Source organism: Cydia amplana, chromosome 3, assembly GCF_948474715.1.
Source record: "Cydia amplana chromosome 3, ilCydAmpl1.1, whole genome shotgun sequence".
NCBI lineage: Eukaryota > Metazoa > Arthropoda > Insecta > Lepidoptera > Tortricidae > Cydia > Cydia amplana.
In genome coordinates, this window is record NC_086071.1 from 14,659,161 (window position 1) to 14,671,543 (window position 12,383).

Below are 12,383 nucleotides of genomic sequence, written 5' to 3' on the forward strand. Positions count from 1 at the left end.
ATTGAAAAGTGCTAGAGCTCTATCTCTGCAACTACATATTTCCTATAATATCTTTAATACCGCATAATTATAATACCGATATTTAGATAATAATATATGTACATGGTAGCCATTACTCAGAATTGCATTTACCTAATGCTGATACAGATGACGCGCTGATTTATTCGGATCTAAAGTAACACTCGTGGAGTTTACGTGATTACCTCCTCATCAGTTAATCAACGGATTTGAGCGTAAAATGTGGCATCTGATAGATATTACTGCGATTTAGGTTAATAGTACCAGCATAAAATATGTGGGCTTATAGCGAGCTGTAAAAGTTCCTTCGACCCTTTGTGGAGCTCCGTCTTCGGCCTTTATCATTTAGATACTTGTAATATATTTCTGTGTTTGAAGAACTAGTAACTTAGTAAGCATGGACGCGAACTTGCGTGGAAACGATCCTCTCTCGGTCGCTTCGAGCTGTCTGCCCCTAATTGGAGCTTTGGCCTTCGCCTTCGCTATTAAGAAACTTGGGGAAGTTCCAAAAAGCACGCACCTGCTTTACGCTCCGGGTCTTCGGCTCTACGCGGAACTCAGCCTTCGTAATTAAGATGCTTGGGAAAGTTGGAAGCACGCACCAATCCTGGCTCCGGGCCTTCAGCCCGACTCGGAGCTCGGCCTTCGGCCTTTGCAATTAAGAAACTTGAGGTAGTTCCAAAGACCACGCACCTGGCTCAAGCTCCGGGCCTTACGGCCCTATTACGCGGAGCTCGTCCTTCGAAATTAAGATGCTTGGGGAAGTTGGAAGCGCGTACCGAGCCTGGCTAAGGGCCTTCGGCCCTACGCGGAGCTCGGCCTTCGGCCTTCGCAATTAAGAAACTTGGGGAAGATACAAAAAGCTCGCACCTGACTTACGCTCCGGGCCTTACAGCCCTACGCGGAGCTCGACCTTCGGAATTAAGATGCTTGGGGAAGTTATAAGCGCGCACCGAGCCTGGCTCCGGGCCTTCGGCCCTACTCGGAGCTCGGCCTTCGGCCTTCGCAATTAAGAAACTTGGGGAAGATACAGAAATCACGCACCTGGCTTACGCTCTGGGCCTTACGGCCCTACGCGGAGCTCGGCCTTCGGCCTTCTCAATTAAGAAACTTGGGGATCTTACAAAAAGCACGCACCTGGCTTACGCTCCGGGCCTTACGTTACGGCCCTACACGGAGCTCGGCCTTCGGTGTTAAGATGCTTGGGGAAGTTGGAAGCGCGCACCGAGCCTGGCTCCGGGCCTTCGGCCCTACGCGGAGCTCGGCCTTCAGCTCCCACGGCTCATATATGAGCCAGAACGCTTACGGTGACGTCATATCGTGGGATTCGACAGGTTAAGAAACTTGGGGAACTTACAAAAAGCACGCACCTGGCTTACGCTCCGGGCCTTACGGCCCTACGCGGAGCTCGGCCTTCGGAATTGAGATGCTTGGGGAAGTTGGAAGTGCGCACTGAGCCTGGCTAAGGGCCTTCGGCCCTACGCGGAGCTCGGCCTTCGGCCTTCGCAATTAAGAAACTTGGGGAAGATACAAAAAGCACGCACCTGCCTTACGCTCCAGTCCTTCGGCCCTGCGAGGAGCTCGGCTTTCGGCCTTTGCAATTAGAATACTGTCTTGGGGATGTTGTATAAAGCGCGCACCGGGTCTGTCTTACGCCCCGGGCCTTCGTGTAGGGTATGCAGCTCGGCCTTTGGCCTTTGAAGAAATATAGATTTTTACAAAAAAAAATAGGTTATTAATGACACTTTCACACTCTTTTCTGTCAAAGTCGGTGCAGAGTTAGCTTAGACGGACTCTATAATCGTATCGATTAATAAATATAAGTTATATGTACACATTGCGATTCCATTAGCGCAATTTGGAACATAGGTATTTGGCTGCTTTTAAAACATGTGTTAAAAACTTTAAGTAGTATAATGTAATATGTACTATATTATGTTTTTTTTATGATCGGCGGTGAAAACCTTCCTTTTATTATCCGATTCAATAATAATAAATGGTTTAATGGGATTTGCTTTTCTTAACATATTTTGAAAGTTCTTACTTTCTCAAAATTAGACTTAAACCAACATGTCGCATATATATTATTGCTCGTCTTTCAAAGCTCTACATTTTGATACCCTACTTGATAGGTTTGCAAGATGTTTTTTTCTTAAGGTTGCGTAATATGACGTATTAAGTCCGCCATATTGATTTTGTAATGACGTCACACAGCCTATGTCACCCGGAATGACGTAAGGATTCTAATGATATATCATACATCTAAATCGGTTAAGGCATTCTGAAGTTATCGTGGAATAAAGAAACTCACATAAATACTTAAATATATACATACAAACATGAACGCTGAAAACAATACACTCTTTTTGTTTGGGCAGTCGTGTAAAAAAAGGTGCAAGTCTCGCAAAGCTTCTACGACAAAAAAGTTTTGAGATGTAATGTGAGACCAAGTCGGTTATTTTAATCAGTGCCAGGAGGTGTTAAAACCGTATCAATAAGATATCTTTAATTTGTAATACGTGTAATGACTTGGCCATCGCATAGCTGCACAATGACATAAGGATCATCGTCACCTATTAAAAATAATTCTAATTGAACATAACGCTAGCCCTAATTGCAGTTTGAGCATTAGGTACACATAGGTACGAGTAAATCATTATGTGCGATTGCCAAGTCATTATATGAAACAGCAGATAATAAAAATTTATTTGGAGCCTGTCGTGTCTCACTGCTGGGCAAAGGCCTCCCCCCAATGAAAAAAACAGCTTAATAAGTATCAAGAAGTTGCTTAAATTTACAAATGTTTAATAAATACTTTGCTTGTCATTAAAACTTATACATTAGTTTTCCTGTAATACTAGACTACTTATACATTGGAGGGTTTATAATACATTTCAGAAACCTGACTTTACCTAAGTGGACAGAAAGTTAGCCCAATCAAAGCCTCTCGAACTCCAAATAATGCACGATAACTTTGCCAATGCTTTACAGAGAGTTTGCTTCAGTTTAATAGAACTACTCGGAATATAGGGAGTATTATTCATTTACATCCATTTTGTATATTTATCATACGAAATTACATAAATAACACCTGCCCTCAGACTCTATATAGAATGTGTTTTTATTGAATTCCGTTAACTTCGGGGTATGGTTAAGTACGTTTAAGAGAACTAAATGGCGAAGTTAATTTTCAAAATTTTTTTTTTATTAAAACAAAAAAAAAACAAGTTTTAAAAGTAATTAAATGTAGCATATAGAGTTGTTGTAACACGGGCATTACATTTAACTCAACCAAACAATTGAAATCTGTGACATATCACTGTCATTGCGAACATTGATCGACCGAGATTGCACTTAAGTTTAGTAGCAAATGTATGAACTCATTCTAAACACTAATCAATAATATGTAAACCGGCCCTAAGGCAAGTGTACACGCTTGTAGAGGCCTTATAGGAAAAAAATAAATTATTGATTATCTCCGAAATGGAGTTAATAGGAATATCGGTGTCTTTGAGAAAGTTACTTGATTTAAGCTCAGGAATGCACCCTTGAAATTAACGGAAATAAAAAAAAAACACGGTGTAGAATATAGATCCGCCCTTTGACGCCCCTCTCCCTGCAATTTTTAGAATAGAATATTTTTTATTCGTAAACACACTCAAGACAATTCACACAAGAAAACGTAGATAGAATGAAGTGCCACGAAATGGCCTCATCTCAGCATATTGCTGGCGACTTCCAGCACTGATCTTCCGATGAGAGCATCAAGTGAGCAGAATTACGGCAGGTAATAGACAAAGATAAAAGAGATATAAAATAACATACAAACAATTTAATATATGCGTCTCGTTCCCACTTAGGGTCTCCCCATACTTATCGACGCGGATTCGGCGAAAGCCGATAGTAAACAGCATAAACAGTTAAGGTTCGGTTCGGCTCCGTTCGGCCGTCGACGGCCGACGCGTCGGCATCTTTTTCGCTCTTATTGCGTGGACATAAAGTTTCATTTCTATTGGCATTGCCGATTCCGCGTCGATAAGTTTGGGGAGACCCTAATACGGACGGACAAGTCCGAGCAAAATAAACGCACGAAGATTACGAAGAACAGCTAAATAGGGCATTATCTATGAAAAGGGACCTTATTGTCGATGGCGCTTACGCCGCACAGCGTCGCGCGGCATTGTATTTATATCGGAGCATCGTTAATAATGCCGTAAGCGCCATCGACAATAAGGTCCCTTTTCATAGATAACGTCACAAATAATGATATGATTCTAATGTAATTTTAAGTATCGGTGCACGTTCCGTATTTGCCTGTATATTTGTTTGTGTGTATTTGTGTGTGTGTATTATTGAGACCTAAGTAAGTAAGTAAGAATATAATATTGTTTTAAACTTTATAAAATTGTTGTTGATTGTCGGTTGGGCGGATATAGTAAAATAGTGCCATTTAAAATTGATGACAGTAATTTTTGCAGTTGTTTCCGCACCGCTAAATAGAAATCGACTACTTCCCATACTTTTGCATAAACTAATATGTTATTGTGAGATCATCATACAAGCGGAGCGTGAATCTCGCGACCCAAACGCGTAAGCGCCATGAATTCTACGGCGCTTACGACGTTTTGGTTGCGTGGTACAGGTTGTGATTGCGACAATTGTTTGGTATGTCGTCTCTATATAGTAATAATAACTCAATGGTTAAATCAGATTGTAACATTCGTGCGCCCTAAAAGATTCAAACCTCCTTCTCAACAAACGTTATTTTTATTTCGCAGTGCCATAGGTGTACCCTCGTTGAGCTCTGAAGGGCTACCGCGAAAACCGTTTTTCGCAAATTTCGGGGATCTTTCTCTTTTACTCCAATGAAGGTGTAATTAGAGTGACTGAGAAAAATGCCCGCAATTTGCGAACTTCGATTTTCGGGGTTATAGCCCTGACAACCTTACTCACCGACAGAATCACAGATCACTATGAGTACAGTAATGATATTGTTTTCACATATCCCTACTCCACTTATCTTTATCTGCGCTAAACCAAAATATTATGTACCTATAGTAACTGTGTATATTTTAGTTTCTTTTGTGAGTTCGTACTCGTATGTCATTGCCATTGTATTCTGTAGTGACAACCAAATGGGCATCACTGCATAGAAGTATAATGGTGCTTAGGCCTTTTATGATTGCATTGTTAATTTAAAAATGATTCATCTTACTAGGGAATGTATGTTACTTACGACCAGACATATTTGAAATGCAGGGAATCGTACAATAGACACTAAAAAAATTACATCCCCGTTAGGGTACCTAATGATCGGTTGTAAGTACTGTATTGTGAAAAAGATTACAATAATTAATTGTATGTTTACCAAAAATGAAATTAACATTTTAAAACAAATAATACTCGTACCTACGACTTCACCTATTCGTTCTAATTTTTTTCGGGAGCTTAGCAAAAACGTTTCTCTCTTTTTAGGGGAAAGGGACAGATCAAATTGAACTAAAGTATTTCAAATTTGTATTAGCCCCGCATGTTGAAATAACATTCTAATCTTATGGACATTATGTATCGGCTTCATAGCAAAATCAAATTTTGCTTACTGTTTTTAATCAGCAAACTCCCCTTATTCTAGTTGCTGAGGGAAAAATAAATAAAAATGGTTCTTTACGACACTAAATACTTACGAAACCAGTAAGTACTAGAGTCTGTGCGGAAAGAGAAGAGTCGTAGAATGTAATTGGGCCCCATACATTCCACGACTCTTCTCTTTCCGCACAGACTATTGGCAAGGTGCGAAGTCGGTGGAGGGGGAAGTGGCGCTGATCGTCACAAACACAGGTAATCTTATGGAATGGCCGCCATTAGTACTAGCGGCAGCCGCTTGAACTAATGTTACTCCATAAGATTTAACGTAGAAAGTCTGCCAAAATGAGGGCAGCACCAGTCGTGCACCTAGCGAATAACAAACAGTATCTAATACGTTTAAACGAGCAATTCTTGTTTATTTATTTATTTATTTATATGTCGGCGACAGATGGTCCCGATGGCGGTGGGCGCGTGGGGGTAGTACCTAGATGTATTACTTCACAGCCAAAATAGTAGGTATGCTACCTACGCATGAAATAAACATTCGGACTCATTAACCATACTAGTGCCTACTATTATTTGAGTACTAAATAATAAAAATAACTAAACGATCTTACGATGGAATCGGAATTCAATAAAAATAAAAAGATCACATGAAATCGTTCAAATCTGTATTTAAGTCAAACTAAACCGGCTCCAACCCTACACCTCTGACCCGAGAAGATTTAACCCGGCAACAAACTCGGCGGGACACATCTTTTCAAAACAACACATAGTTTCTTTATTTTACAAAAGTAAGCTTCTAATGGCACATAAGAAATCAAGATAACACTTGGAATAAAACAGTTAGCTAAACGGTTAAACAACGTGAGAATCTATAAGCTTTCAGAATAATCCTTCAGGTGTAAGCCTTCAGGAACGTAGCGAATTAGGCACGAGCTTGGCTAACGTCCGATCTCTAGCGCGGTCCGATCAAGAAGCAGGAAGCCAGTTCCAGCGGCGGAGCCAACCGCTCCCGCCTCCAATTCAAGTTGGTAAACCTGCCTGACCAGTCTACCAACATAACGACAAAAATGCCTGCCCGGGCCTACGTTCACTCAAGATAGGTACACATCTTGACGTTCCAAAGCCTTCTACCTGTCATTTTAGTTCAACAATACGCCAAACATTGCTAATCGATTTTATACAGGCGTCTAACTATGAACTGTAATGCTGCAATACGTCTTTCTGGTGTCTCGCTCCGACACGGCCGTCCTGCGCTACACACGTCCTCGTGTGTGGGTGTATGCATTTGATACTGAAACAAAACATACAGCACAGTATCTCATCGCTCGGTCATTCCTGACCAACAATATGGGTCTCACTCAAATTACTATTAAAATCAAACTTTGTTATCAATCAAACCAGAAAAAATAATTGTTCAAAATTACTTTAACAATTCTCTAGTCAAAAATAGTCCATCGAGCAACGACTAAATAAAAATAATCATCAGTAATCATCGCCGCTATCTAACGGATACACTCCAATAATCATCGCCTCCATCTGGCGGATACTCTCAAATTTATGTGAAAACAGAACAATCCCAAACATCAAAAACACAAATCACAACAGCTCTAATTCATTGCTCGACAGTATCACTACTATTGTCATCAATATCAATTTACGGGGAAATTATCTGGCATTAAAAAAAAATTGGTCATATGTGATCTAAATTTTTGTAAGACATCTTAAAATAAATAACATTCTGAATTGATAGTTCCAATTTTACTCATATGAACACAGTACATAAACGGGAAATCATTTTTAACAAAACAACACCAGTTCTTCGGTGCATTGCCAGTCCTTCGGCAGATACCAGATAACCAGACCCTCGTCAGAAGTAACCATCTCAGCTGCGTAAGTGCTACTCCTCGCAAAGAGCATTCTGCACATAAAAAGCAGACCACGTGCACCTCTTACATGCTCCGGCACTTCTGATGCGGTCACTAAAAAAAATACCCAGTCCATCGGGCATACTTTCAGTCCATCGAAAGCAAACCAGTATTGCCCAGTCTATCGGGCGTGCCTTCAGTCCATCGAAAGCATGACAGTATTGCCCAGTCCATCGGGCGTGCCTTCAGTCTATCGAAAGCAAAACAGTAGTGCCCAGTCCATCGGGCGTAATTTCAGTCCTACGGAAGTACAAGCTTTCAGTCCGTCGAAAGCAAAACAATGTCAACAGTGAATTCCAAAAAAAAGAAAATAAAAACAAGTCTTTAAATCATGATACTCAGAACCATTGGTACTATCAGCGTCAACTGATCAACTGAAACTGAACATTACTGATCAAAATCACTAAAGATAGCTTTCTTATTTAGCTTTAACAACAGAAACTCGCTCAAGACTTCTATGCAGAAGTAAAACATCTCAAAAGAATCCCAACGAAATGGGAACTGCTCACCAGCTTAATAAAGTATGATGCACGCGACCAAGTCAAAGGTGGTGGTGGTGAGGTCCAACCCAAGCACGGAGGCTGATCCTTTCCGCTTGCCGTTGCCGTTGCTGCGGCAGATTGCGAGAGACACGATGTGGTTCAACATAGCTGGCTGTTACTGAAATCATCATTTGCACGGTATCAGGTTTATCATGTATGCAGGCTAAACTCAAAAGGTTTATGAAATCACAAAAACCATGTTTCCAATGTATACGGGACTTCAAAAATCTCAGAATAAAATTTAAACTTCAATGAGTTCGTTTTATTTCCTTCTATGAACAAACACGTGTGTTCCAAAAATAAGTAACACGGTAAAATGGGCTAATACGAAAAGTGACAGCTTATTAGTTACGTTCGACTGTTATGCTTCGCCATTACACTCAAAATAAAATTCACTAATAAACAATTAGAACGAAACCTGTCCTTTTATTTCCAAATCTCCAGCACTAAGATACTGCACAGCTGCTTCTGTGTCACGGGCGTAATGGTGTCTGCAAAGTTCGCTCGGCTCTGGCTGCAGGACACTGTAACATTAATTTTCATATGCGTAGCTCATGTTTCCATAGTGTGCACGATTTGTGATCTATCACGGCATTACGAGCAATAATTTGTCGCAATTTTATTAATTACTAAACGTTACAGGGTAAAGATTACATAATCCTATGCATTGGCAAATCAGCAGGATCAATTTCTAACGGTGCATTGTATTTTCATAAAAAAAAATATTTTTTGAGGGTAGATGCACAAGTGAGCGATGAAATAATATCACGTCGCGACAGCCAATATTTGATTTTAATTAACAATATGGATTTCATACCAAAATAACTTAAGATCACTTAGATTTAAATGGATTTTAAAAATTAATTGTATGTTCAAATCAATTATTGAGGGTAGATTCACAAGTGAGCGATGAAATAATATCACGTTGTGATAGCTAATACGTGGTTTTAATTAACAGTATGGATTTCAAATCAAAATAACTCAAGATCGCTTCGATTTAAATGGATTACAAAAATTAATTATAAAGAAACGTGGCGATACCAGACATGACGTCACGTCACGACCAGTCTGTTCGACAGCCCCAATTATAATTCACAATTTCACAATAATTCTCGCCAAATAACAATGAATTGCACTCACCTTTCAATGAAGGTTAGACACGTGAGCTTACCATTTACCACGTGTCCAGATTATGGAATGTAGGTCACCAGAAATACACCACGCTCCCAGGTGGCTGTGTAAGCAATACATGAAACTCCGCATCGATCCCACTTGCTGATGTCGGCGACAGATGGTCCCGATGGCGGTGGGCGCGTGGGGGTAGTACCTAGATGTATTACTTCACAGCCAAAATAGTAGGTATGCTACCTACGCATGAAATAAACATTCGGACTCATTAACCATACTAGTGCCTACTATTATTTGAGTACTAAATAATAAAAATAACTAAACGATCTTACGATGGAATCGGAATTCAATAAAAATAAAAAGATCACATGAAATCGTTCAAATCTTTATTTAAGTCAAACTAAACCGGCTCCAACCCTACACCTCTGACCCGAGAAGATTTAACCCGGCAACAAACTCGGCGGGACACATCTTTTCAAAACAACACATAGTTTCTTTATTTTACAAAAGTAAGCTTCTAATGGCACATAAGAAATCAAAATAACACTTGGAATAAAACACTTAGCTAAACGGTTAAACAACGTGAGAATCTATAAGCTTTCAGAATAATCCTTCAGGTGTAAGCCTTCAGGAACGTAGCGAATTAGGCACGAGCTTGGCTAACGTCCGATCTCTAGCGCGGTCCGATCAAGAAGCAGGAAGCCAGTTCCAGCGGCGGAGCCAACCGCTCCCGCCTCCAATTCAAGTTGGTAAACCTGCCTGACCAGTCTACCAACATAACGACAAAAATGCCTGCCCGTGCCTACGTTCACTCAAGATAGGTACACATCTTGACGTTCCAAAGCCTTCTACCTGTCATTTTAGTTCAACAATACGCCAAACATTGCTAATCGATTTTATACAGGCGTCTAACTATGAACTGTAATGCTGCAATACGTCTTTCTGGTGTCTCGCTCCGACATATATATATATTTCGGGGATCTCGGAAACGGCTCTAACGATTTCGATAAAATTTGCTATATGGGGGTTTTCGGGGGCGAAAAATCGATCTAGCTAGGTCTTATTTCTGGGAAAACGCGCATTTTCGAGTTTTTATATGTTTTCCGAGCGAAGCTCGGTCACCCAGAAATTTTTATTCAGAAGCATGCCGCTTGGAATATGTATCGGTGTCGCATTGTCAAATTTAAATATCATTTGACATTCGGTTGTACTTGACATACAAATAAAACCTACCTTGATGTAACTGGTGCATTGAGAAACGCACCTACTGCTTAAGGCATGGTTACTTACTCTAAAATGATCTATATTTATTCAAACGCTGTAAGTACTTCTATTACATACGCCCTCTTCTTCGTTTCTTCTGCGAGCCCTATGTCCCTAATGAGGGATAACAGGAATGCATCATCATCATCACCATTACATACACCCAGATAATTAACTATTTTCCATTTAAATGAGATTAAATTAATTAATCTAAGCAGGTTAGTAGCTCAAATTATTTTAATGATGAAAAATAAGCTTGATTAAGCTTCTGTACCGTTATTCAAAGCCTATTAATATTTGAGAGAGGCAACATTGTTTGTCGTGACGTGACGGTTGCTGATTGGTAAATACCCACTCCCTTCTCCCCTCCATCTAGTTCCAGTTTCTGCCACCAGGGGTCGTAGCTACGGAGGGCGCTGGCCAGCGCGCGACCTTTCATTGGCGTCTTGTCTGTCGAGGCGTACGGTTGTTACAAATTCAAGGAATTTGTAAGTTTGCTGATTTTAAATTTAAAATTTATAACGGTTTTACCGTTCGAGAATGTAAAATATTTTGTATTAATTCTGATTTATTTTTTCAGAAGTAGTGTGATAAGATGTCGGACACTAGTACAGCTGGTACGAGTTCGTCATCAGAATCTGAAAATATTGCACCCACTCCGGGACCGTCATGGGAGCCAACTCCTGGGCCGTCGTCGCAGCCGCCGCTACCTGTGGGGCCGCCACCGCCGCCAAATCGTGCGGGGTTAAAAAGAAAAGCAAAAAAATCTGGGTCGAGACGCAAGCGGCAGCGTACCGACGATGCGATTCAACAATTAACTAATCAGGTTAGCCAAATTCAACAGTGTATCAGTGATATGTTGCAATGTCAATCCGGAGGTCCCTTAGCGCAATCTGATAGCTGTGAGGAGGAAATAGAGTGTAACGTAAGCGGAGAGTTGTATGAGAATGAGACTGAAGCTCAGCCTTCTAATGATAACGCTACAACGTTAAAGTTTGCATTTAACACCGTTTTGAAAGAGCCATCAATTCCCAAATCCACTCCCGCTCATGTTGACCTCGTATCCGAAGTTCAGCATTTTAATTCAGAAGATTGGTCAAATGTTCGATATTCGGAAGTTCAAAAACTTTACTGCTCCCAGCCGGCATTTACAGACCTCGAAACAAACGAGGAACTAAAGCCGTTTGATAAATTTTCCAATTTAAGCATTATTGAGCGGGGTTTTGCAGCTATTACGCAAGCACTAATTAAACAAGGCGAAGCCGCCCAAACATGCTTTGATGATCTAGTCTCTTGGGCCCGATCCACTTCCGAGCTGACCCCACAGGCATTGCAAAGTAAGGTAAAAGAGCTCTTTATTGAGGGAAACTTTCAAAAAATTTCTAACGATGTCTTACAGTTAACTTGTGGTCACCGCGCTGACCTTATTCAACAAAAACGAGATAATATTCTGCGCTCGGTAAAGGATAAGTTCTTTAAAGAGTCGTTAAGAAAGATTCCCCCAAGCCCACAATATCTTTTTCAAAAAGAGGCTTTATCATCAGCAATTGAAAAACACGGGGGAGCTGCAAAATCTTTTTGGCCGGTCCGTCCGCCACCAAACAAACCTGCTGCGCAAGCAGGGTTAAATCAATCAAACTTTGCTCAAAAGGCGCCTGCGCAAGGTGCTTATGATCCATCTGGCTATTTGTTGAATGGGCCCCCTAGATCCTACTTACCTTTGCCTGCGCAAGGCAATTATAATTTTTTACCAAGAGGGTGGCCGGGCGCATTTCGCCCAACGAGACCAATGGCAAGTTCCCAAGTTAAACCTCCTCGCCAAAGAAACGCTTTACCAAAAGCTAGGGGCCCATATGCCTATCAGTCCAATGCTCGAACCCAGGGGCGCCAAGCAGGCCCAAACGTCCCGCGCAGG